We start from the raw sequence: 27,431 nt of genomic DNA, 5'->3' as shown, positions 1-27,431 counted from the left end.
TGGAGAGATCGGGGAGGGGGGACATCGATGGGGGCCTGGCGAGATCGGGGAGGGGGGACATCGATGGGGGTCGGAAGAGATCGGGGGAGGGGGACATCGATGGAGGGCCGGAGAGATCGGGGGAGGCGGGACATCGATGAGGGGCCGGAGAGATCGGGGGAGGGGACATCAATGGGGGTCCGGAGAGATCGGGGGAGGGGGGACATCGATGGGAGTCCGGAGAGATCGGGGGAGGGGGACATCGATGGGGCTCTGGAGAGATCGGGGGAGGGGTCATTGATGGTGGTCTGGAGAGATCGGGGAGGGGGGACATCGATGGGGTCTGGAGAGATCGGGGGAGGGGGGTCATCGATGGGGGTCTGGAGAGATCGGGGGAGGGGGCACATCGATGGGCATCCGGAGAGATCGGGGGAGGGGGACATCGATGGTGGTCTGGAGAGATCGGGGGAGGGGGCACATCGATGGGGGTCCGGAGAGATCGGGGAAGGGGGGACATCGATGGGTTTCCAGAGAGATCGGGGAAGTGGGACATCGATGGGGGTCCAGAGTGATCAGGGGAGTGTGGACATTGATGGGGGTCCGGAGTGATCGGGGGAGGGGGAACATCGATGGTGGTCTGAAGAGATCTGGGGAGGGGGGACATCGATGGGGGTCCAGAGAGATCAGGGGAGGGGGTCATCGATGGGGGTCCGGAGAGATCGGGGGAGGGTGGACATCGATGGGGGTCCGGAGAGATCGGGGGAGGGGGGACATCGATGGGGGTCCGGAGAGATTGGGGGAGGCGGACATCGATGGAGGTCTGGAGAGATCGGGGGAGGGGGGACATCGATGGGGTTCTGGAGAGATCGGGGAGGGGGGACATCGATGGGGGTCGGAAGAGATCGGGGGAGGGGGACATCGATGGAGGGCCGGAGAGATCGGGGGAGGGGGGACATCGATGAGGGGCCGGAGAGATCGGGGGAGGGGACATCAATGGGGGTCCGGAGAGATCGGGGGAGGGGGGACATCGATGGGAGTCCGGAGAGATCGGGGGAGGGGGACATCGATGGGGCTCTGGAGAGATCGGGGGAGGGGTCATTGATGGTGGTCTGGAGAGATCGGGGAGGGGGGACATCGATGGGGTCTGGAGAGATCGGGGGAGGGGGGTCATCGATGGGGGTCTGGAGAGATCGGGGGAGGGGGCACATCGATGGGCATCCGGAGAGATCGGGGGAGGGGGACATCGATGGTGGTCTGGAGAGATCGGGGGAGGGGGGACATCGATGGTGGTCTGGAGAGATTGGGGGAGGGGGGACATCGATGGGGGTCCGGAAAGAGCGGGTGAGGGGGGACATCGATGGGGGTCCGGAGAGATCGGGGGAGGGGTGAAATCAATGGGGATCCGGAGAGATCGGTGGAGGGGCACATCGATGGGGGTCCGGAGAGATCGGGGGAGAGGGGACATCGATGGGGGTCCGGAGAGATCGGGGGAGAGGGGACATCGATGGGGGTCCGGAGAGATCGGGGGAGGGAGACATCAATGGGGGTCCGGAGTGATCGGGGGAGGGCGGACATCGATGGGCGTCTGGAGTGATCAGGGGAGGGGGGACATTGATGGGGGTCCGGAGAGTTCGGGGGAGGGGGGACATTGATGGGGGTCCGGAGAGATCGGGGGAGGGGGGACGTCGATGGGGGTCCGGAGAGTTCGGGGGAGGGTGGACATCGATGGGGGTCTGGAGAGATCGGGGAAGGGGGGACATCGTTGGTGGTCCGGAGAGATCTGGGGAGGGGGTCATCAATGGGGGTCTGGAGAGATCAGGGGAGGATGGACATCGATGGGGGTCCGGAGAGATCGGGGGAGGGGGGACCTCGATGGGGGTCCGGAGAGATTGGGGGAGGGGGGACATCGATGGGGGTCCGGAGAGATTGGGGGAGGGGGACATCGATGGAGATCTGGAGAGATCGGGGGAGGGGGGACATCTATGGGGTTCTGGAGAGATCGGGGGAGGGGGACATCGATGGAGATCTGGAGAGATCGGGGGAGGGGGGACATCTATGGGGTTCTGGAGAGATCGGGGGAGGGGGGACATCGATGGGGGTCCGGAGAGATTGGGGGAGGGGGACATCGATGGAGATCTGGAGAGATCGGGGGAGGGGGGACATCGATGGGGGTCCAGAGAGATCGTGGGAGGGGGGACATCGAAGGGGGTCCAGAGAGATCGTGGGAGGGGGGACATCGAAGGGGGTCCAGAGAGGTCAGGGGATGGGGGACATCGATGTGGTCCGGAGAGATCGGGGGAGGGGGGACATCGATGGTGGTCCGGAGAGATTGGGGGAGGGGGGACATCGATGGGGGTCCGGAGAGATTGGGGGAGGGGTGAATTCAATGGGGATCCGGAGAGATCGGTGGAGGGAGACATCAATGGGGGTCCGGAGTGATCGGGGGAGGGCGGACATCGATGGGGGTCTGGAGAGATCGGGGGAGGGGGGGACATCAACGGGGATAGTGAGTGATCGGGAGAGTGGGACCATCGATGGGGGTCCGGAGAGATCGGGGGAGGGGGGACATCGATGGTGATCCGGAGAGATCAGGGGAGGGGGGACATCGATGGGGGTCCGGAGAGATCGGGAGAGGGGACATCGATGGGGGTCCGGAGATATCGGGTGAGGGGGGACATCGATGGGGGTCCGGAGAGATCGGGGGAGGCGGTCATCGATGGGCATGCGGAGAGACCGGGGGAGGGGGGACATCGATGGGGGTCTGGAGAGATCGGGGGAGGGTGGACATCAATGGGGGTCTGGAGAGTTTGGGGGAGGGGGACATCGATGGGGGTCTGGAGAAATCGGGGGAGGGGGCACATCGATGGGGTCCGGAGAGATCAGGGAGGGGGGACATCGATGGGGTTGCGGAGAGATCGGGGGAGCGGGGACATCGATGGGTGTCCTGAGCGATCGGGGGAGGGGGGACATCGATGGGGGTCCGGGGAGTTCGGGGGAGGGGGAACATCGATGGGGGTCCGGAGAGATCGGGGGAGGGGCGACATCGATGGAGGTCCGGAGATATCAGTGGAGTTGGGACGTCGATGGGGGTCCGGGGAGTTCGGGGGAGGGGGAACATCGATGGGGGTCTGGAGAGATCGGGGGAGGGGAGACATCGATGGAGGTCCGGAGATATCAGTGGAGTTGGGACGTCGATGGGGGTCCGGAGAGTTCGGGGGAGGGGGGCCATCGATGGGGATCCGTAGAGATTGGGGGAGGGGGGACATCGATGGGGTTGCGGAGAGATCGGGGGAGCGGGGACATCGATGGGTGTCCTGAGCGATCGGGGGAGCGGGGACATCGATGGGGGTCCGGGGAGTTCGGGGGAGGGGGCACGTCGATGGGGGTCTGGAGAGATCGGGGGAGGGGGATCATCGATGGGGGTCCGGAGAAATCGGGGTAGGGGGGACATCGATGGGGGTGCGGAGCGATCGAGAGAGGGGGACATTGATGGGGGTCCGGAGAGATCGGGGGAGGGGGGACATCAATGGGGGTCGGGAGCGATCGGGGGAGGGGGGACATCGATGGGGGTCCGGAGAGATCGGGGGAGGGGAGACATCGATGGCGGTCTGGAGAGATCGGCGGAGGATGGACATCGATGGGGGTCCAGAGAGATCGGGGGAGGGGGACATCGATGAGGGTCTGGAGAGATCGGGGGAGGGGGCACATCGATGGGGTCCGGAGAGATCAGGGAGGGGGGACATCGATGGGGTTGCGGAGAGATCGGGGGAGCGGGGACATCGATGGGTGTCCGGAACGATCGGGGGAGGGGGGACCTCAATGGGGGTCCGGAGAGAACGGGGGAGGTTGGACATTGATGGGGGTCCGGAGAGATCGGGGGAGGGGGGACATCGATGGGGGTCCGGAGTGATCGGGGGAGGGGAGACATCGATGTGGGTTCGGAGAGATCGAGAGAGGGGGACATCGATGGGGGGCCGGAGAGATCGGGGGAGGGGGGACATCGATGGGTGTCTGGAGAGATCGGGGGAGGGGGGACATAGATGGGGATCCAGAGAGATCGGGGGAGGTGGACATCAATGGGGGTCCGGAGAGATCGGGGGAGGGGGGGCATCGATGGGGGTCCGGAGAGTTTGGGGGAGGGGGGACATCGATGGGGGTCCGGAGAGATCGGGGGAGTGGGGACATGGATGGGGGTCTGGAGAGATCGGGGAAGGGGGACATCGATGGGGGTCCGGAGAGATCGGGGGAGGGGGACATCGATGGGGTCCGGAGTGATCGGGGGAGGGGGGACATTGATGGGGATCTGGAGAGATCGGGGGAGGGGGGACATCGATGGGAGTCCGGAGTGATCGGGGGAGGGGAGACATTGATGGAGGTCCGGAGAGATCGGGGGAGGGGGGACATCGATGGTGGTCCAGAGAGATCTGGGGAGGGGGGACACCGATGGGGGTCCGGAGAGATCAGTGGAGGGGGGACATCGATGGGGGTCCGGAGAGATCGGTGGAGGGGGGACATCAATGGTGGTCCGGAGTGATAGGAGGAGGGGGGATATTGATGGGAGTCCGGAGTGATCGGGGGAGGGGGTCATCGATGGTGGTCCGGAGTGATCGGGGGAGGGGGTACATCGATGGTGGTCCGGAGAGATCGGGGAGGTGGGACATCAATGGGGGTCCAGAGAGCTCTGGGGAGGGGGGACTTCGATGGGGGTCCGGAGAGATCGGTGGAGGGGGGACATCGATGGGGGTCCGGAGAGATCAGGGGAGGGGGACATCGATGGGGGTCCGGAGTGATCGGGGGAGGGGGAAAATCGATGGGGGTCTGGAGAAATCGGGGGAGGGGGGACATCGATGGTGGTCCGGAGAGATCGGGGGAGGGGGACATCGATGGGGGTCCGGAGAGATCGGGAGAGGGGGACATCGATGGGGTCTGGAGAGATCGGGGGTGGGGAACATCAATGAGGGTGTGGCGAGATCGTGGGAGGGGGACATCGATGGGGGTCCGGAGAGATCAGGGGAGAGGGGACATCAATGGGGGTCCGGAGAGATTGGGGGAGGCGAACATCAATGAGGGTATGGAGAACTCAGGGGAGGGGGACATCGATGGAGGTCCGGAGAGATCGGGGGAGGGGAACACTTATGGAGGGTCCGGATAGATCTGGGAGGGGGGTCATCGATGGGGGTCCGGTGAGATCAGGGGAGGGGGGACATTGCTGGGGGTCTGGAGAGATCAGGGGAGGGGGACATCGATGGGGGTCCGGAGAGATCGGGGGAGGGGGGACATCGACGGGGGTCTGGAGAGTTTGGGGGAGGGCGACATCGATGGGGGTCCGGAGAGATCATGGGAGGGGGGACATCGAAGGGGGTCCGGAGAGATCGGGGGCGGGGGGACATCGATGGGGTTCTGGAGAGATCGGGGGAGGGGTGACATAGATGCGGGTCCGGAGAGATCGGGGGACGGGGGACATCAATGGGGGTAAAGAGAGATTGGGGTAGGGGGGACATCGATGGGGGTCCGGAGAGATCGGGGGAGGGGGGACATCAATGGGTGTCCGGAGCGATCGGGGGAGGGGGGACATCGATGGGGGTCCGGAGAAATCGGGGGAGGGGGACATCGATGGGGGTCCGGAGAGATCGGGGGAGGGGGGACATCAATGGGTGTCCGGAGAGATCGGGGAGGGGGGACATCGATGGGGTTGCGGAGAGATCGGGGGAGCGGGGACATCGATGGGTGTCCGGAGCGATCGGAGGGGGGACCTCGATGGGGGTCCGGAGAGATCGGGGGAGGGGGGACATCAATGGGGGTCCGGTAGAGATCGGGGGAGGGGGGTCATCGATGGGGGTCCGGAGCGATTGAGAGACGGGGACATTGATGTGTTTCGGAGAGATCGGGGGAGGGGGGACATCAATGGGTGTCGGGAGCGATCGGGGGAGTGGGGACATCGATGGGGATCCAGAGAGATCAGGGAGGGGGACATCGATGGGGGTCCGGAGAGATCGGGGGTGGGGGGACATCGATGGGGGTCTGGAGAGATCAGTGGAGGGTGGACATTGATGGGGATCCAGAGAGATCAGGGAGGGGGACATCGATGGGGGTCCGGAGAGATCGGGGGAGGGGGGGCATCGATGTGGGTCCGGAGAGTTCGGGGGAGGGGGGACATCGATGGGGGTCCGGAGAGATTGGGGGAGTGGGGACATTGATGGGGGTCTGGAGAGATCGGGGGAGGGGGAAATCGATGGGGGTCCGGAGAGATCGGGGGAGGGGGACATCGATGGGGTCCGGAGTGATCGGGGGAGGTGGGACATTGATGGGGGTCTGGAGAGATCGGGGGAGGGGGGACATCGATGGGTGTCCTGAGCGATCGGGGGAGGGGGGACATCGATGGGGGTCCGGTAGAGATCGGGGGAGGGGGGTCATCGATGGGGTTCGGGAGAGATCGGGGTAGGGGGGACATCGATGGGGGTCCGGAGCGATCGAGAGACGGGGATATTGATGTGTTTCGGAGAGATCGGGGGAGGGGGGACATCAATGGGTGTCGGGAGCGATCGGGGGAGTGGGGACATCGATGGGGATCCAGAGAGATCAGGGAGGGGGACATCGATGGGGGTCCGGAGAGATCGGGGGAGGGGGGGCATCGATGTGGGTCCGGAGAGTTCGGGGGAGGGGGGACATCGATGGGGGTCCGGAGAGATTGGGGGAGTGGGGACATTGATGGGGGTCTGGAGAGATCGGGGGAGGGGGAAATCTATGGGGGTCCGGAGAGATCGGGGGAGGGGGACATCGATGGGGTCCGGAGTGATCGGGGGAGGTGGGACATTGATGGGGGTCTGGAGAGATCGGGGGAGGGGGGACATCGATGGGTGTCCTGAGCGATTGGGGGAGGGGGGACATCGATGGGGGTCCGGGGAGTTCGGGGGAGGGGGAACATCGATGGGGGTCTGGAGAGATCGGGGGAGGGGAGACATCGATGGGGGTCCGGAGATATCAGTGGAGTTGGGACGTCGATGGGGGTCCGGAGAGTTCGGGGGAGGGGGGCCATCGATGGGGATCCGTAGAGATTGGGGGAGAGGGGACATCGATGGGGTTGCGGAGAGATCGGGGGAGCGGTGACATCGATGGGTGTCCTGAGCGATCGGGGGAGGGGGGACATCGATGGGGGTCCGGGGAGTTCGGGGGAGGGGGGACGTCGATGGGGGTCCGGAGAGATCGGGGGAGGGGGGTCATCGATGGGGGTCCGGAGAAATCGGGGTAGGGGGGACATCGATGGGGGTGCGGAAGCGATCGAGAGAGGGGGGACATTGATGGGGGTCCGGAAAGATCGGGGGAGGGGGGACATCAATGGGGGTCGGGAGCGATCGGGGGAGGGGGGACATCGATGGGGGTCCGGAGAGATCGGGGGAGGGGGGACATCGATGGCGGTCTGGAGAGATCGGCGGAGGATGGACATTGATGGGGATCCAGAGAGATCAGGGAGGGGGACATCGATGGGGGTCCAGAGAGATCGGGGGAGGGGGACATCGATGGGGGTCTGGAGAGATCGGGGGAGGGGGCACATCGATGGGGTCCGGAGAGATCAGGGAGGGGGGACATCGATGGGGTTGCGGAGAGGTCGGGGAAGCGGGGACATCGATGGGTGTCCGGAACGATCGGGGGAGGGGGGACCTCGATGGGGGTCCGGAGAGAACGGGGGAGGTTGGACATTGATGGGGGTCCGGAGAGATCGGGGGAGGGGGGACATCGATGGGGGTCCGGAGTGATCGGGGGAGGGGAGACATCGATGTGGGTCCGGAGAGATCGAGAGAGGGGGACATCGATGGGGGTCCGGAGAGATCGGGGGAGGGGGGACATCGATGGGGGTCTGGAGAGATCGGGGGAGGGGGGACATAGATGGGGATCCAGAGAGATCGGGGGAGGTGGACATCAATGGGGGTCCGGAGAGATCGGGGGAGGGGGGGCATCGATGGGGGTCCGGAGAGTTCGGGGGAGGGGGGGACATCGATGGGGGTCCGGAGAGATCGGGGGAGTGGGGACATTGATGTGGGTCTGGAGAGATCGGGGAAGGGGGACATCGATGGGGGTCCGGAGAGATCGGGGGAGGGGGACATCGATGGTGGTCCAGAGAGATCTGGGGAGGGGGGACACCGATGGGGGTCCGGAGAGATCAGTGGAGGGGGGACATCGATGGGGGTCCGGAGAGATCGGGGGAGGGGGGACATCAATGGTGGTCCGGAGTGATAGGAGGAGGGGGGATATTGATGGGAGTCCGGAGTGATCGGGGGGAGGGGGTCATCGATGGTGGTCCGGAGTGATCGGGGGAGGGGGTACATCGATGGTGGTCCGGAGAGATCGGGGAGGTGGGACATCAATGGGGGTCCAGAGAGCTCTGGGGAGGGGGGACATCGATGGGGGTCCGGAGAGATCGGGGGAGGGGGACATCGATGGTGGTCCGGAGAGATCGGGGGAGGGGGACATCGATGGGGGTCCGGAGAGATCGGGAGAGGGGGACATCGATGGGGTCTGGAGAGATCGGGGGAGGGGAACATCAATGAGGGTGTGGCGAGATCGCGGGAGGGGGACATCGATGGGGGTCCGGAGAGATCAGGGGAGAGGCGACATCAATGGGGGTCCGGAGAGATTGGGGGAGGCGAACATCAATGAGGGTGTGGAGAACTCAGGGGAGGGGGACATCGATGGAGGTCCGGAGAGATCGGGGGAGGGGAACACTTATGGAGGGTCCGGATAGATCTGGGAGGGGGGTCATCGATGGGGGTCCGGTGAGATCAGGGGAGGGGGGGACATTGCTGGGGGTCTGGAGAGATCAGGGGAGGGGGACATCGATGGGGGTCCGGAGAGATCGGGGGAGGGGGGGACATCGATGGGGGTCTGGAGAGTTTGGGGGGAGGGCGACATCGATGGGGGTCCGGAGAGATCAGGGGAGGGGGGACATCAAAGGGGGTCCGGAGAGATCGGGGGCGGGGGGACATCGATGGGGTTCTGGAGAGATCGGGGGAGGGGTGACATAGATGCGGGTCCGGAGAGATCGGGGGAGGGGGGACATCAATGGGGGTAAAGAGAGATTGGGGTAGGGGGGACATCGATGGGGGTCCGGAGAGATCGGGGGAGGGGGGATATCAATGGGTGTCCGGAGCGATCGGGGGAGGGGGGACATCGATGGGGGTCCGGAGAAATCGGGGGAGGGGGACATCGATGGGGGTCCGGAGAGATCGGGGAGGGGGGACATCGATGGGGTTGCGGAGAGATCGGGGGAGCGGGGACATCGATGGGTGTCCGGGAGCGATCAGGGGGGGACCTCGATGGGGGTCCGGAGAGATCGGGGGAGGGGGGACATCGATGGGGGTCCGGTAGAGATCGGGGGAGGGGGGTCATCGATGGGGTTCCGGAGAGATCGGGGTAGGGGGGACATCGATGTGGGTCCGGAGCGATCGAGAGACGGGGACATTGATAGGGGTTCGGAGAGATCGGGGGAGGGGGGCATCAATGGGTGTCGGGAGCGATCGGGGGAGGGGGGACATCGATGGGGATCCAGAGAGATCAGGGAGGGGGACATCGATGGGGGTCCGGAGAGATCGGGGGTGGGGGGACATCGATGGGGGTCTGGAGAGATCGGTGGAGGGTGGACATTGATGGGGATCCAGAGAGATCAGGGAGGGGGACATCGATGGGGGTCCGGAGAGATCGGGGGAGGGGGGCATCGATGTGGGTCCGGAGAGTTCGGGGGAGGGGGGACATCGATGGGGGTCCGGAGAGATTGGGGGAGTGGGGACATTGATGGGGGTCTGGAGAGATCGGGGGAGGGGGAAATCGATGGGAGTCCGGAGAGATCGGGGGAGGGGGACATCGATGGGGTCCGGAGTGATCGGGGGAGGTGGGACATTGATGGGGGTCTGGAGAGATCGGGGGAGGGGGGACATCGATGGGAGTCCGGAGTGATCGGGGGAGGGGAGACATTGATGGGGGTCCGGAGAGATCGGGGGAGGGGGGACATCGATGGTGGTCCGGAGAGATCTGGGGAGGGGGGCCACCGATGCGGGTCCGGAGAGATCGCTGGAGGTGGGACATCGATGGGGGTCTGGAGAGATCGGGGGAGGTGGGACATCGATGGTGGTCTGGAGTGATCGGAGGAGGGGGGATATTGATGGGAGTCCGGAGTGATCGGGGGAGGGGGGCCATCGATGGTGCTCCGGAATGATCGGGGGAGGGGGGACATCGATGGTGGTCTGGAGAAATCGGGGGAGGTGGGACATCGATGGGGGTCTGGAGAGTTCTGGCGAGGGGGGACATCGATGGGGGTCTGGAGTGATCGGTGGAGGGGGGACATCGATGAGGGTCTGGAGAGATCGGGGGAGGGGGGACATCGATGGGGGTCCGGAGTGATCGGGGGAGGGGGGACATCGATGGGGGTCTGGAGAAATCGGGGGAGGGGGGACATCGATGGTGGTCCGGAGAGATCGGGGGACGGGGACATCGATGGTGGTCCGGAGAGATCGGGAGAGGGGGACATCGATGGGGTCCGGAGATATCGGGGGAGGGGGTCATCGGTGGGGGTCTGGAGAGATCGGGGGAGGGGAACATCAATGAGGGTGTGGCGAGATCGGGGGAGGGGGACATCGATGGGGGCCCGGAGAGATCAGGGGAGAGGGGACATCAATGGGGGTCCGGAGAGATTGGGGGAGGGGAACATCAATGAGGGTGTGGAGAACTCGGGGGAGGGGGTCATCGATGGGAGTCTGGAGAGATCGGGGGAGGGGAACACTTATGGAGGGTCCGGATAGATCAGGGAGGGGGGTCATCGATGCGGGTCCGGTGAGATCAGGGGAGGGGGGACATTGCTGGGGGTCTGGAGAGATCAGGGGAGGGCAACATCAATGGGGGTCGGAGAGTTCGGGGGAGGGGGGACATTGCTGGGGGTCTGGAGAGATCGAGGGAGGGGGGACTTCGATGGGGGTCCGGAGAGATCGGGGGAGGGGGGACATTGAAGGGGGCCTGGAGAGTTTGGGGGAGGGCGACATCGATGGTGGTCCGGAGAGATCGGGGAGGGGGGACATCGATGGGGCTCCGGAGAGATCGGGGAGGGGTGACATATATGGGGGTCCGGAGAGATCGGGGGAGGGGGGATATCGATGGGGGTCCGGAGAGATCGGGGTAGGGGGGACATCGATGGGGGTCCGGAGAGATCGGGGGAGGGGGGACATCAATGGGTATCCGGAGAGATCGGGGGACAGGGGACATCGATGGGGGTCCGGAGAAATCGGGGGAGGTGGACATCGATGGGGGTCCGGAGAGATCGGGGGAAGGGGGACATCAATGGGTGTCCGGAGAGATCGGGGGAGGGGGGACATCGATGGGTGTCTGGAGAGATCGTGGAGGGGGACATCGATGGGGGTCTGGAGAGATCGGTGGAGGGGGACATCGATGGGCGTCCAGATTGATCGGGGGTGGGGGTACATCGATGGGGCTCTGGAGAGATCGGGCGAGGGGGGACATTAATGGTGGTCCGGAGAGATCGGCGGAGGGGGGACATCAATGGGGGTCCGGAGTGATCGGGGGAGGGGGGACATCGATGGGGGTCCGGAGAGATTGGGGGAGTGAGGACATCAATGGGGGTCTGGAGAGATCAGGGGAGGGGGGTCATCGATGGGGGTCCGGAGAGTTTGGGGGAGGCGGAACATCGATGGTGGTCTGGAGAGATCAGGGGAGGGGGGACATCGATGGGGGTCCGGAGAGATCGGGGGAGGGGTGACTTCGATGGGGGTCCGGAGAGATCGTGGGAGGGGGGACATCGATGGGGGTCCGGAGAGATCGGGGAGGGGGGACATCGACGGGGGTCCGAAGAGATCGGGGAGGGGGGACATTGATAGGGGTCTGGAGAGATCGGGGGAGGGGTGACATCGCTGGGGGTCTGGAGAGATCAGGGGAGGGGGGACATCGATGGGGGTCTGGACTGATCGGGGGAGGGGGGACATCGATGGGGGTCCGGAGAGATCGGGAAGGGAGGACATTGATGTGGGTCCAGAGAGATCGGGGGAGGGGGAAAATCGATGGGGGTCCAGAGAGTTCGGGGGAGGGGGGACATCGATGGTGGTCCGGAGAGATCGGGAAAGGGGGGACAGCGATGGGGGTCCGGAGAGATCGGGGAGGGGGGACATCGATGGTGGTCCGGAGAGATCGGGAAAGGGGGGACAGCGATGGGGGTCCGGAGAGATCGGGGGAGTGGGGACATTGATGGGGGTCTGGAGAGATCGGGGGAGGGGGACATCGATGGGGTCCAGAGAGATCGGGGGAGTGGGACATCGATGGGGGTCCAGAGTGATCGGGGGAGGGGGGACATCGATGGGGGTCCGGAGTGATCTGGGGAGGGGGGAAATCGATGGTGGTCTGGAGAGATCTGGGGAGGGGGGACATCGATGGGGGTCCGGAGAGATCGGGGGAGGGGGTCATCGATGCGGGTCCGGAGAGCTCGGATGAGGGTGGACATTGATGGGGGTCCGGAGAGATCGGGGGAGGGGGGACATCGATGGGGGTCTGGCGAGATCGGGGGAGGGGGACATCGATGGAGGTCCGGAGAGATCAGGGGGTGGGGGGACATCGATGGGGGTCAGGAGAGATCGGGGATGGGGGACATCGATGGTTGTCCGGAGAGATCAGGGGAGCGGGACATCGATGGGGCTCTGGAGAGATAAGAGGAGGGGGGACATCGATGGGAGTCTGGAGAGATCGGGAAGGGGGGACATCGATGGAGGTCCGGAGACATCGGGGGCTGGGGGGACATCGATGGGGGTCAGGAGAGATCGGGGAGTGGGGACATCGATGGAGGTCCGGAGAGATCCGGGGAGATGGACATCGATGGGGTTCTGGAGAGATCGGGGGAGGGGGGACATCGATGGGGGTCTGGAGAGATCGGGGGAGGGGGACATCGATGGAGGGCCGGAGAGATCGGGGGACATCGATGGAGGGCCGGAGAGATCGGGGGAGGGGGGTCATCGATGGGGGTCCGGAGAGATCGGGGGAGGGTGGACATCGATGGGGGTTCGGAGAGATCGGGGGAGGGGGACATCGATTGTGGTCTGGAGAGATCGGGGGAGGGGGGACATCGATGGTGGTCTGGAGAGATTGGGGGAGGGGTGAAATCGATGGGGATCCGGAGAGATCGGTGGAGGGGGACATCGATGGGGGTCCGGAGAGATTGGGGGGACATCGATGGGGGTCCGGAGAGATCGGGGGAGGGAGACATCGATGGGGGTCCGGAGTGATCAGGGGAGGGGGGACATTGATGGGGGTCTGGAGAGATAGGGGGAGGGGGGACATCAACGGGGGTCCTGAGTGATCGGGTGAGGGGGAACATCGATGGGGGTCCGGAGAGATCGGGGGAGGGGGGACATCGATGGTGATCCGGAGAGATCAGTGGAGGGGGGACATCGATGGGGGTCCGGAGAGATCGGCGGAGGGGGACATCGATGGGGGTCCAGAGTGATCGAGGGAGGGGGGACATCGATGGGGGTCCGGAGTGATCTGGGGAGGGGGGACATCGATGGGGATCCGGAGAGATCTGGGGAGGGGGTCATCGATGGGGGTCCGGAGAGCTCGGATGAGGGTGGACATTGATGGGGGTCCGGAGAGATCGGGGGTGGGGGGACATCGATGGGGGTCTGGCGAGATCGGGGGAGGGGGACATTGATGCAGGTCCGGGGAGATCAGGGGGTGGGGGGACATCAATGGGGGTCAGGAGAGATCGGGGAGGGGGCACATCGATGGGTGTCCGGAGAGGTCGGGGGAGCGGGACATCGATGGGGGTCTGGAGAGATCGGGGAGGGGGGACATCGATGGAGGTCCGGAGACATCGGGGGGTGGGGGGACATCGATGTGGGTCAGGAGAGATCGGGGAGTGGGGACATCGATGGGGGTCCGGAGAGATCCGGGGAGGGGGACATCGATGGGGTTCTGGAGTGATCGGGGGAGGGGGGACATCGATGGGGGTCTGGAGAGATCGGGGGAGGGGGACATCGATGGAGGCCGGAGAGATCGGGGGAGGGGGACATCGATGGAGGGCCGGAGAGATCGGGGGAGGGGGGTCATCGATGGGGGTCCGGAGAGATCGGGGGAGGGTGGACATCGATGGGGGTTCGGAGAGATCGGGGGAGGGGAACATCGATTGTGGTCTGGAGAGATCGGGGGAGGGGGGACATCGATGGTGGTCCGGAGAGATCGGGAAAGGGGGGACAGCGATGGGGGTCCGGAGAGATCGGGGGAGTGGGGACATTGATGGGGGTCTGGAGAGATCGGGGGAGGGGGACATCGATGGGGTCCAGAGAGATCGGGGGAGTGGGACATCGATGGGGGTCCAGAGTGATCGGGGGAGGGGGGACATCGATGGGGGTCCGGAGTGATCTGGGGAGGGGGGAAATCGATGGTGGTCTGGAGAGATCTGGGGAGGGGGGACATCGATGGGGGTCAGGAGAGATCGGGGGAGGGGGTCATCTATGGGGGTCCGGAGAGCTCGGATGAGGGTGGACATTGATGGGGGTCCGGAGAGATCGGGAGGGGGGACATCGATGGGGGTCTGGCGAGATCAGGGGAGGGGGACATCGATGGAGGTCCGGAGAGATCAGGGGGTGGGGGGACATCGATGGGGGTCAGGAGAGTTCGGGGATGGGGGACATCGATTGTTGTCCGGAGAGATCGGGGGAGTGGGACATCGATGGGGCTCTGGAGAGATAAGAGGAGGGGGGACATCGATGGGGATCTGGAGAGATCGGGGAGGGGGGACATCGATGGAGGTCCGGAGACATCGGGGGGTGTGGGGACATCGATGGGGGTCAGGAGAGATCGGGGAGTGGGGACATCGATGGGGGTCCGGAGAGAACCGGGGAGGGGGACATCGATGGGGTTCTGGAGAGATCGGGGGAGGGGGGACATCGATGGGGGTCTGGAGAGATCGGGGGAGGGGGACATCGATGGAGGGCCGGAGAGATCGGGGGAGGGGGACATCGATGGAGGGCCGGAGAGATCGGGGGAGGGGGGTCATCGATGGGGGTCCGGAGAGATCGGGGGAGGGTGGACATCGATGGGGGTTCGGAGAGATCGGGGGAGGGGGACATCGATTGTGGTCTGGAGAGATCGGGGGAGGGGGGACATCGATGGTGGTCTGGAGAGATCGGGGGAAGGGGGACATCGATGGGGGTCCGGAGAGAGCGGGGGAGGGGGTCATCGATGGGGGTCTGAGGAGATTGGGGGAGGGGTGAAATCGATGGGGATCCGGAGCGATCGGTGGAGGGGGACATCGATGGGGGTCCGGAGAGATTGGGGGGACATCGATGGGGGTCCGGAGAGATCGGGGGAGGGAGACATCGATGGGGGTCCGGAGTGATCGGGGGAGGGGGGACATTGATGGGGGTCTGGAGAGATAGGGGGAGGGGGGACAACAACGGGGGTCCTGAGTGATCGGGTGAGGGGGAACATCGATGGGGGTCCGGAGAGATCGGGGGAGGGGGGACATCGATGGTGATCCGGAGAGATCAGTGGAGGGGGGACATCGATGGGGGTCCGGAGAGATCGGCGGAGGGGGACATCGATGGGGGTCCAGAGTGATCGGGGGAGGGGGGACATCGATGGGGCTCCGGAGTGATCTGGGGAGGGGGGACATCGATGGTGGTCTGGAGAGATCTGGGGAGGGGGGACATCGATGGGGGCCCGGAGAGATCGGGGGAGGGGGTCATCGATGGGGGTCCGGAGAGCTCGGATGAGGGTGGACATTGATGGGGGTCCGGGGAGATCGGGGGAGGGGGGACATCGATGGGGGTCTGGCGAGATCGGGGGAGGGGGACATCGATGGAGGTCCGGAGAGATCAGGGGGTGGGGGAACATCGATGGTGGTCAGGAGAGATCGGGGAGGGGGGACATCGATGGGTGTCCGGAGAGATCGGGGGAGCGGGACATCGATGGGGCTCTGGAGAGATCGGGCGAGGGGGGACATTAATGGTGGTCCGGAGAGATCGGCGGAGGGGGGACATCAATGGGGGTCCGGAGTGATCGGGGGAGGGGGGACATCGATGGGGGTCCGGAGAGATTGGGGGAGTGAGGACATCAATGGGGGTCTGGAGAGATCAGGGGAGGGGGGTCATCGATGGGGGTCCGGAGAGTTTGGGGGAGGCGGAACATCGATGGTGGTCTGGAGAGATCAGGGGAGGGGGGACATCGATGGGGGTCCGGAGAGATCGGGGGAGGGGTGACTTCGATGGGGGTCCGGAGAGATCGTGGGAGGGGGGACATCGATGGTGGCCCGGAGAGATCGGGAAAGGGGGGACAGCGATGGGGGTCCGGAGAGATCGGGAAAGGGGGGACAGCGATGGGGGTCCGGAGAGATCGGGGAGGGGGGACATCGATGGTGGCCCGGAGAGATCGGGAAAGGGGGGACAGCGATGGGGGTCCGGAGAGATCGGGGGAGTGGGGACATTGATGGGGGTCTGGAGAGATCGGGGGAGGGGGACATCGATGGGGTCCAGAGAGATCGGGGGAGTGGGACATCGATGGGGGTCCAGAGTGATCGGGGGAGGGGGGACATCGATGGGGGTCCGGAGTGATCTGGGGAGGGGGGAAATCGATGGTGGTCTGGAGAGATCTGGGGAGGGGGGACATCGATGGGGGTCCGGAGAGATCGGGGGAGGGGGTCATCGATGCGGGTCCGGAGAGCTCGGATGAGGGTGGACATTGATGGGGGTCCGGAGAGATCGGGGGAGGGGGGGACATCGATGGGGGTCTGGCGAGATCGGGGGAGGGGGACATCGATGGAGGTCCGGAGAGATCAGGGGGTGGGGGGACATCGATGGGGGTCAGGAGAGATCGGGGATGGGGGACATCGATGGTTGTCCGGAGAGATCAGGGGAGCGGGACATCGATGGGGCTCTGGAGAGATAAGAGGAGGGGGGACATCGATGGGAGTCTGGAGAGATCGGGAAGGGGGGACATCGATGGAGGTCCGGAGACATCGGGGGCTGGGGGGACATCGATGGGGGTCAGGAGAGATCGGGGAGTGGGGACATCGATGGAGGTCCGGAGAGATCCGGGGAGATGGACATCGATGGGGTTCTGGAGAGATCGGGGGAGGGGGGACATCGATGGGGGTCTGGAGAGATCGGGGGAGGGGGACATCGATGGAGGGCCGGAGAGATCGGGGGACATCGATGGAGGGCCGGAGAGATCGGGGGAGGGGGGTCATCGATGGGGGTCCGGAGAGATCGGGGGAGGGTGGACATCGATGGGGGTTCGGAGAGATCGGGGGAGGGGGACATCGATTGTGGTCTGGAGAGATCGGGGGAGGGGGGACATCGATGGTGGTCTGGAGAGATTGGGGGAGGGGTGAAATCGATGGGGATCCGGAGAGATCGGTGGAGGGGGACATCGATGGGGGTCCGGAGAGATTGGGGGGACAGCGATGGGGGTCCGGAGAGATCGGGGGAGTGGGGACATTGATGGGGGTCTGGAGAGATCGGGGGAGGGGGACATCGATGGGGTCCAGAGAGATCGGGGGAGTGGGACATCGATGGGGGTCCAGAGTGATCGGGGGAGGGGGGACATCGATGGGGGTCCGGAGTGATCTGGGGAGGGGGGACATCGATGGGGGTCTGGACTGATCGGGGGAGGGGGGACATCGATGGGGGTCCGGAGAGATCGGGAAGGGAGGACATTGATGTGGGTCCAGAGAGATCGGGGGAGGGGGAAAATCGATGGGGGTCCAGAGAGTTCGGGGGAGGGGGGACATCGATGGTGGCCCGGAGAGATCGGGAAAGGGGGGACAGCGATGGGGGTCCGGAGAGATCGGGGGAGTGGGGACATTGATGGGGGTCTGGAGAGATCGGGGGAGGGGGACATCGATGGGGTCCAGAGAGATCGGGGGAGTGGGACATCGATGGGGGTCCAGAGTGATCGGGGGAGGGGGGACATCGATGGGGGTCCGGAGTGATCTGGGGAGGGGGGAAATCGATGGTGGTCTGGAGAGATCTGGGGAGGGGGGACATCGATGGGGGTCCGGAGAGATCGGGGGAGGGGGTCATCGATGCGGGTCCGGAGAGCTCGGATGAGGGTGGACATTGATGGGGGTCCGGAGAGATCGGGGGAGGGGGGACATCGATGGGGGTCTGGCGAGATCGGGGGAGGGGGACATCGATGGAGGTCCGGAGAGATCAGGGGGTGGGGGAACATCGATGGGGGTCAGGAGAGATCGGGGATGGGGGACATCGATGGTTGTCCGGAGAGATCAGGGGAGCGGGACATCGATGGGGCTCTGGAGAGATAAGAGGAGGGGGGACATCGATGGGAGTCTGGAGAGATCGGGAAGGGGGGACATCGATGGAGGTCCGGAGACATCGGGGGCTGGGGGGACATCGATGGGGGTCAGGAGAGATCGGGGAGTGGGGACATCGATGGAGGTCCGGAGAGATCCGGGGAGATGGACATCGATGGGGTTCTGGAGAGATCGGGGGAGGGGGGACATCGATGGGGGTCTGGAGAGATCGGGGGAGGGGGACATCGATGGAGGGCCGGAGAGATCGGGGGACATCGATGGAGGGCCGGAGAGATCGGGGGAGGGGGGTCATCGATGGGGGTCCGGAGAGATCGGGGGAGGGTGGACATCGATGGGGGTTCGGAGAGATCGGGGGAGGGGGACATCGATTGTGGTCTGGAGAGATCGGGGGAGGGGGGACATCGATGGTGGTCTGGAGAGATTGGGGGAGGGGTGAAATCGATGGGGATCCGGAGAGATCGGTGGAGGGGGACATCGATGGGGGTCCGGAGAGATTGGGGGGACATCGATGGGGGTCCGGAGAGATCGGGGGAGGGAGACATCGATGGGGGTCCGGAGTGATCAGTGGAGGGGGGACATCGATGGGGGTCCGGAGAGATCGGCGGAGGGGGACATCGATGGGGGTCCAGAGTGATCGAGGGAGGGGGGACATCGATGGGGGTCCGGAGTGATCTGGGGAGGGGGGACATCGATGGGGATCCGGAGAGATCTGGGGAGGGGGTCATCGATGGGGGTCCGGAGAGCTCGGATGAGGGTGGACATTGATGGGGGTCCGGAGAGATCGGGGGTGGGGGGACATCGATGGGGGTCTGGCGAGATCGGGGGAGGGGGACATTGATGCAGGTCCGGGGAGATCAGGGGGTGGGGGGACATCAATGGGGGTCAGGAGAGATCGGGGAGGGGGCACATCGATGGGTGTCCGGAGAGGTCGGGGGAGCGGGACATCGATGGGGGTCTGGAGAGATCGGGGAGGGGGGACATCGATGGAGGTCCGGAGACATCGGGGGGTGGGGGGACATCGATGTGGGTCAGGAGAGATCGGGGAGTGGGGACATCGATGGGGGTCCGGAGAGATCCGGGGAGGGGGACATCGATGGGGTTCTGGAGTGATCGGGGGAGGGGGGACATCGATGGGGGTCTGGAGAGATCGGGGGAGGGGGACATCGATGGAGGCCGGAGAGATCGGGGGAGGGGGACATCGATGGAGGGCCGGAGAGATCGGGGGAGGGGGGTCATCGATGGGGGTCCGGAGAGATCGGGGGAGGGTGGACATCGATGGGGGTTCGGAGAGATCGGGGGAGGGGAACATCGATTGTGGTCTGGAGAGATCGGGGGAGGGGGGACATCGATGGTGGTCCGGAGAGATCGGGAAAGGGGGGACAGCGATGGGGGTCCGGAGAGATCGGGGGAGTGGGGACATTGATGGGGGTCTGGAGAGATCGGGGGAGGGGGACATCGATGGGGTCCAGAGAGATCGGGGGAGTGGGACATCGATGGGGGTCCAGAGTGATCGGGGGAGGGGGGACATCGATGGGGGTCCGGAGTGATCTGGGGAGGGGGGAAATCGATGGTGGTCTGGAGAGATCTGGGGAGGGGGGACATCGATGGGGGTCAGGAGAGATCGGGGGAGGGGGTCATCTATGGGGGTCCGGAGAGCTCGGATGAGGGTGGACATTGATGGGGGTCCGGAGAGATCGGGAGGGGGGACATCGATGGGGGTCTGGCGAGATCAGGGGAGGGGGACATCGATGGAGGTCCGGAGAGATCAGGGGGTGGGGGGACATCGATGGGGGTCAGGAGAGTTCGGGGATGGGGGACATCGATTGTTGTCCGGAGAGATCGGGGGAGTGGGACATCGATGGGGCTCTGGAGAGATAAGAGGAGGGGGGACATCGATGGGGATCTGGAGAGATCGGGGAGGGGGGACATCGATGGAGGTCCGGAGACATCGGGGGGTGTGGGGACATCGATGGGGGTCAGGAGAGATCGGGGAGTGGGGACATCGATGGGGGTCCGGAGAGAACCGGGGAGGGGGACATCGATGGGGTTCTGGAGAGATCGGGGGAGGGGGGACATCGATGGGGGTCTGGAGAGATCGGGGGAGGGGGACATCGATGGAGGGCCGGAGAGATCGGGGGAGGGGGACATCGATGGAGGGCCGGAGAGATCGGGGGAGGGGGGTCATCGATGGGGGTCCGGAGAGATCGGGGGAGGGTGGACATCGATGGGGGTTCGGAGAGATCGGGGGAGGGGGACATCGATTGTGGTCTGGAGAGATCGGGGGAGGGGGGACATCGATGGTGGTCTGGAGAGATCGGGGGAAGGGGGACATCGATGGGGGTCCGGAGAGAGCGGGGGAGGGGGTCATCGATGGGGGTCTGAGGAGATTGGGGGAGGGGTGAAATCGATGGGGATCCGGAGCGATCGGTGGAGGGGGACATCGATGGGGGTCCGGAGAGATTGGGGGGACATCGATGGGGGTCCGGAGAGATCGGGGGAGGGAGACATCGATGGGGGTCCGGAGTGATCGGGGGAGGGGGGACATTGATGGGGGTCTGGAGAGATAGGGGGAGGGGGGACAACAACGGGGGTCCTGAGTGATCGGGTGAGGGGGAACATCGATGGGGGTCCGGAGAGATCGGGGGAGGGGGGACATCGATGGTGATCCGGAGAGATCAGTGGAGGGGGGACATCGATGGGGGTCCGGAGAGATCGGCGGAGGGGGACATCGATGGGGGTCCAGAGTGATCGGGGGAGGGGGGACATCGATGGGGCTCCGGAGTGATCTGGGGAGGGGGGACATCGATGGTGGTCTGGAGAGATCTGGGGAGGGGGGACATCGATGGGGGCCCGGAGAGATCGGGGGAGGGGGTCATCGATGGGGGTCCGGAGAGCTCGGATGAGGGTGGACATTGATGGGGGTCCGGGGAGATCGGGGGAGGGGGGACATCGATGGGGGTCTGGCGAGATCGGGGGAGGGGGACATCGATGGAGGTCCGGAGAGATCAGGGGGTGGGGGAACATCGATGGTGGTCAGGAGAGATCGGGGAGGGGGGACATCGATGGGTGTCCGGAGAGATCGGGGGAGCGGGACATCGATGGGGCTCTGGAGAGATCAGAGGAGGGGGGACATCGATGGGGGTCTGGAGAGATCGGGGAGGGGGGACATCGATGGAGGTCCGGAGACATCGGGGGGTGGGGGGACATCGATGGGGGTCCTGAGTGATCGGGTGAGGGGGAACATCGATGGGGGTCCGGAGAGATCGGGGGAGGGGGGACATCGATGGTGATCCGGAGAGATCAGTGGAGGGGGGACATCGATGGGGGTCCGGAGAGATCGGCGGAGGGGGACATCGATGGTGGTCCGGAGAGATCGGGGGAGGGGGGACATCGATGGGGGTCTAGAGAGATTGGGGGAGGGGGACATCGATGGGGGTCCGGAGAGATCGGGCGAGGGGTGACATCGATGGGGGTCCGGAAAGATCGGGGAGGGGTTCATCGATGGGGGTCCAGAGAGATCGGGGGAGGGAGGACATCGATGGGGGTCTGGAGAGATCGGGGGAGGGTGGACATCAATGGGGGTCTGGAGAGGTCGGGGGAGGGGGACATCGATGGGGGTCCGGAGAGATCGAGGTAGGGGGGACATCGATGGGGATCCGGAGAGATCGGGGGAGTGGGGACATCGATGGGGGTCTGGAGAGATTGGGGGAGGGCGACATCGATGGGGGTCCGGAGAGATCGACGGAGGGGGGGACATCGAAGGGGGTCCAGAGAGATCGGGGCGGGGGGACATCGATGGGTGTCCGGAGAGATCGGGGGAGGGGTGACATAGATGGGGATCCGGAGAGATCGGGGGAGGGGGGACATAGATGGGGGTCCGGAGAGATCGGGGTAGGGGGGGACATCGATGGGGGTCCGGAGAGATCGAGGGAGGGGGGACATCGAAGGGGGTCCGGAGAGATCGAGGGAGGGGAGTCATTGATGGGGGTCTGGAGAGATCCGGGGAGGGGGACATGGACGGGGGTCCGGAGAGATCGGGGGAGGGGGACATCGATGGGGGTCCAGATTGATCGGGGGAGGGGGTCATCAATGGGGCTCTGGAGAGATCGGGGGAGGGGAGACATTGATGGGGGTCCGGAGTGATCGGGGGAGGGGGGACATCGATGGGGGTCTGGGGAGAATGGCGGAGGGGGGACATTAATGGGGGTCCGGAGTGCTCGGGGGAGGGGAGACATCGATGGGGGTCCGGAGATATCGGTGGAGGGGGGACATCGATGGGAGTCCGGAGAGATAGGGGGAGAGGGGTCATCGATGGCGGTCCGGAGAGATCGGGATAGGGGGACATCGATGGGGGTCCAGAGAGATTGGGGGAGGGGGGACATCGATGGGGGTCTGGAGTGATGGTGGGAGTGGGGACATCGATCGGGGTCCGGAGAGATCGGGGTCGGGGGACATCGATGGGGGTCTGGAGAGATCGGGGGAGGGGGCTCATCAATGGGGGTCCAGAGAGTTCGGGGAAGGGGGACATCGATGGGGGTGCGGAGAGATCGGGGAAGCGGGGACACCGATTGGGTCCGGAGCGATCGGGGGAGGGGGGACATCAAAGGGGGTCGGGAGAGATCGGGGGAGGGGGGACATCGATGGGGTTCCAAAGAGATAGGGGGAGGGGGGTCATCGATGGCGGTCCGGAGAGATCGGGAGAGGGGGACATCGATGGGGGTCCAGAGAGATCGGGGGAGGGGGACATCGATGGGGGTCCGGAGAGATCGGGGAGGGGGGACATCGATGGGGGTCTGGAGAGATCGGGGGAGGGTGGACATCGATGGGGATCCAGAGAGATCAGGGAGGGGGACATCGATGGGGGTCCGGAGAGATTGGGGGAGTGGGGACATTGATGGGTGTCTGGAGAGATCGGGGGAGGGGGACATCGATTAGGGACCGGAGAGATCAGGGGAGGGGGACATCGATGGCGTCCGGAGTGATCGGGGGAGGGTGGAACATTGATGGGGGTCTGGAGAGATCGGGGGAGGGGGGACATCGATGGGAGTCCGGAGTGATCGGGGGAGGGGGACATTGATGGGGGTCCGGTGAGATCGGGGGAGGGGGGACATCGATGGTGGTCCGGAAAGATCTGGGGAGGGGGGACACCGATGGGGGTCCTGAGAGATCGGTGGAGGGGGGACATCGATGGGGATCCGGAGAGATCGGGTGAGGTGGGACATCGATGGTGGTCTGGAGTGATCGGAGGAGGGGGGATATTGATGGGAGTCCGGAGTGATCGGGGGAGGGGGGTCATCGATGGTGCTCCGGAATGATCGGGGGAGGGGGGACATCGATGGTGGTCCGGAGAAATCGGGGGAGGTGGGACATCGATGGGGGTCCAGAGAGATCTGGGGAGGGGGGACATCGATGGGGGTCTGGAGAGATCGGGGGAGGTGGGACATCGATGGGGGTCCGGAGTGATCGGGGAGGGGGGACATCGATGGGGGTCTGGAGAAATCGGGGGAGGGGGGACATCGATGGTGGTCCGGAGAGATCGGGGGAGGGGGACATCGAGGGGGTCCGGAGATATCGGGGGAGGGGTGTCATCGGTGGGGGTCTGGAGAGATCGGGGGAGGGGAACATCAATGAGGGTGTGGCGAGATCGGGGGAGGGGGACATCGATGGGGGTCCGGAGAGATCAGGGGAGAGGGGACATCAATGGGGGTCCGGAGATATTGTGGGAGGGGAACATCAATGAGGGTGTGTAGAACTCAGGGGAGGGGGAAAACGAAGAGGGTCCGGAGAGATCGGGGGAGGGGTACACTTATGGAGGGTCCGGATAGATCGGGGAGGGGGGTCATCGATGCGGGTCCGGCGAGATCAGGGGAGGGGAACATCGATGGGGATCGGAGAGTTCGGGGGAGGGGGGACATTGCTGGGGGTCTGGAGAGATCGAGGGAGGGGGGACATCGATGGGGGTCCGGAGAGATCGGGGGAGCTGGGACATCGATGGGGGTCTGGAGAGTTTGGGGGAGGGGGGACATCGATGGGAGTCCGGAGTGATCGGGGGAGGGGGACATTGATGGGGGTCCGGTGAGATCGGGGGAGGGGGGACATCGATGGTGGTCCGGAAAGATCTGGGGAGGGGGGACACCGATGGGGGTCTGGAGAGTTCGGGGGAGGTGGGACATCGATGGGGTTCCGGAGTGATCGGGGAGGGGGGACATCGATGGGGGTCTGGAGAAATCGGGGGAGGGGGGACATCGATGGTGGTCCGGAGAGATCGGTGGAGGGGGACATCGAGGGGCTCCGGAGATATCGGGGGAGGGGTGTCATCGGTGGGGGTCTGGAGAGATCGGGGGAGGGGAACATCAATGGGGGTCCGGAGAGATTGTGGGAGGAGAACATCAATGAGGGTGTGTAGAACTCGGGGGAGGGGGAAAACGATGGGGGTCCGGAGAGATCGGGGGAGGGGTACACTTATGGAGGGTCCGGATAGATCGGGGAGGGGGGTCATCGATGCGGGTCCGGCGAGATCAAGGGAGGGGAACATCGATGGGGATCGGAGAGTTCGGGGGAGGGGGGACATTGCTGGGGGTCTGGAGAGATCGAGGGAGGGGGGACATCGATGGGGGTCCGGAGAGATCGGGGGAGCTGGGACATCGATGGGGGTCTGGAGAGTTTGGGGGAGGGCGACATCGATGGTGGTCCGGAGAGATCGGGGACGGAGAACATCGATGGGGGTCCGGGGAGATCGGGGGAGGGGTGACATAGATGGGGGTCCGGAGAGATCGGGGGAGGGGGGATATCGATGGAGGTCCGGATAGAACGGGGTAGGGGGGACATCGATGGGGGTCCAGAGAGATCGGGGGAGGGGTGACATCAATGGGTGTCCGGAGAGATCGGGGGAGGGGGGACATCGATGGGGTCTGGAGAAATCGGGGGAGGGGGACATCGATGGGGGTCCGGAGAGACCGGGGAGGGGGGACATCAATGGGTGTCCGGAGAGATCGGGGGAGGGGGGACATCGATGGATGTCTGGAGAGATCGGGGGAGGGGGACATCGATGGGGGTCCGGAGAGATCGGGGGAGGGGGACATCGATGGGGGTCCAGATTGATCGGGGGTGGGGGGACATCGATGGGGCTCTGGAGAGATCGGGGGAGGGGGGACATTGATGGGGGTCTGGAGAGATCAGGGGAGGGGGGACATCGATGGGGGTCCGGAGTGATCGGGGGAGGGGGGACATCGATGTGGGTCTGGAGAGATCGGCGGAGGGTGGACATCAATGGGGGTCCGGAGTGATCGGGGGAGGTGGGACATCAATGGGGGTCTGGAGAGATCAGGGGAGGGGGGTCATCGATGGAGGTCCGGAGAGTTCGGGGGAGGGGGAACATCGATGGTGGTCTGGAGAGATCGGGGGAGGGGGGACATCGATGGGTGATAGGAGAGATCGGGGGAGGGGGACATCGATGGGGGTCCGGAAAGATAGGGGGAGGGGGACATCGATGGGGGTCTGGAGAGATTGGGGGAGGGTGGACATCGATGGGGGTCCAGAGAGATCGTGGGAGGGGGGACATCGATGGGGATCCGGAGAGATCGGGGGAGGGGGGACTTCGATGGGGGTCCGGAATGAACGGGGGATGGGGGACATCGATGGGGGTCCAGAGAGATTGTGGGAGGGGGGACATCGATGGGGGTCCGGAGAGATCGTGGGAGGGGGGACATCGATGGGGGTCCGGTGAGATCGGGGGAGGGGGGACATCGATGGGGGTCCGGAGAGATCGGGGAGGGGGGACATCGACGGGGGTCCGGTGAGATCGGGGGAGGGGGGACATCGATGGGGGTCTGGTGAGATCGGGGGAGGGGGGACATCGATGGGGGTCCGGTGAGATCCGGGGAGGGGGGACATCGATGGGGGTCCGGAGACATCGGGGAGGGGGGACATCGATGGGGGTCCGAAGAGATCGGGGGAGGGGGGGACATTGATGGGGGTCCGGAGAGATCGGGGGAGGGGTGACATCGATGGGGGTCCAAAGAGATTGGGGGAGGGGGGACATCGATGGGGGTCTGGAGTGATCGGGGGAGGGGGGACATCGATGGGGGTCCGGAGAGATCGGGGGAGGGGGGACATTGATGGGGGTCCAGAGAGATCGGGGGAGGGGGAAAATCGATGGGGGTCCAGAGAGTTCGGGGGAGGGGGGACATCGATGGGGGTCCGGAGAGATCAGGGAAGGGGGTACATCGATGGGGGTCCGGAGAGATCGGGGGAGTGGGGACATTGATGGGGGTCTGGAGAGATCGGGGGAGGGGGACATCGATGGGGGTCCAGAGAGATCGGGGGAGTGGGACATCGATGGGGGTCCAGAGTGATCGGGGAAGAGGGGACATCGATGGGGGTCTGGAGTGATCTGGGGAGGGGGGACATCGATGGTGGTCCGGAGAGATCTGGGGAGGGGGTCATCGATGGGGGTCCGGAGAGATAGGGGGAGGGTGGACATCGATGGGGGTCCGGGAGATCGGGGGATGGGGGACATCGATGGGGGTCTGGTGAGATCGGGGGAGGGGGACATCGATGGAGGTCCGGAGAGATCAGGGGTAGGGGGACATTGAAGGGGGTCAGCAGAGATCGGGGAGGGGGGACATCGTTGGGGGTCCGGAGAGGTCGGGGGAGGGGGACATCGATGGGGCTCTGGAGAGATCAGGGGAGGGGGGACATCGATGGGGGTCTGGAGAGATCGGGGAGGGGGGACAACGATGGCGGTCCAGAGACATCATGGGGCGGGGGGACATCGATGGGGGTCAGGAGAGATCGGGGAGGGGGGACATCGATGGGGGTCCGGAGAGATCGGGGGAGGGGGACATCGATGGGGTTCTGGAGAGATCGGGGGAGGGGGGACATCGATGGGGGTCTGGAGAGATCGGGGAGGGGGGACAACGATGGGGGTCCGGAGAGATCGGGGGAGGGGGACATTGATGGACGGCCGGAGAGATCGGGGGAGGGGGGACATTGATGGGGGTCCGGAGAGATCGGGGAAGTGTGGACATCGATGGGGGTCTGGAGAGATCGGGGGAGGGCAACATCGATTGTGGTCTGGAGAGATCGGGGAAGGGTGGACATCGATGGGGGTCCGGAGAGAGCGGGGGAGGGGTGA

The sequence above is a fragment of the Somniosus microcephalus genome, chromosome 3 (assembly GCF_052327205.1).
Source record: "Somniosus microcephalus isolate GS21.2 chromosome 3, FLI_Smic_1.0, whole genome shotgun sequence".
NCBI lineage: Eukaryota > Metazoa > Chordata > Chondrichthyes > Squaliformes > Somniosidae > Somniosus > Somniosus microcephalus.
Note: the sequence above shows the minus strand (reverse complement) of the source record.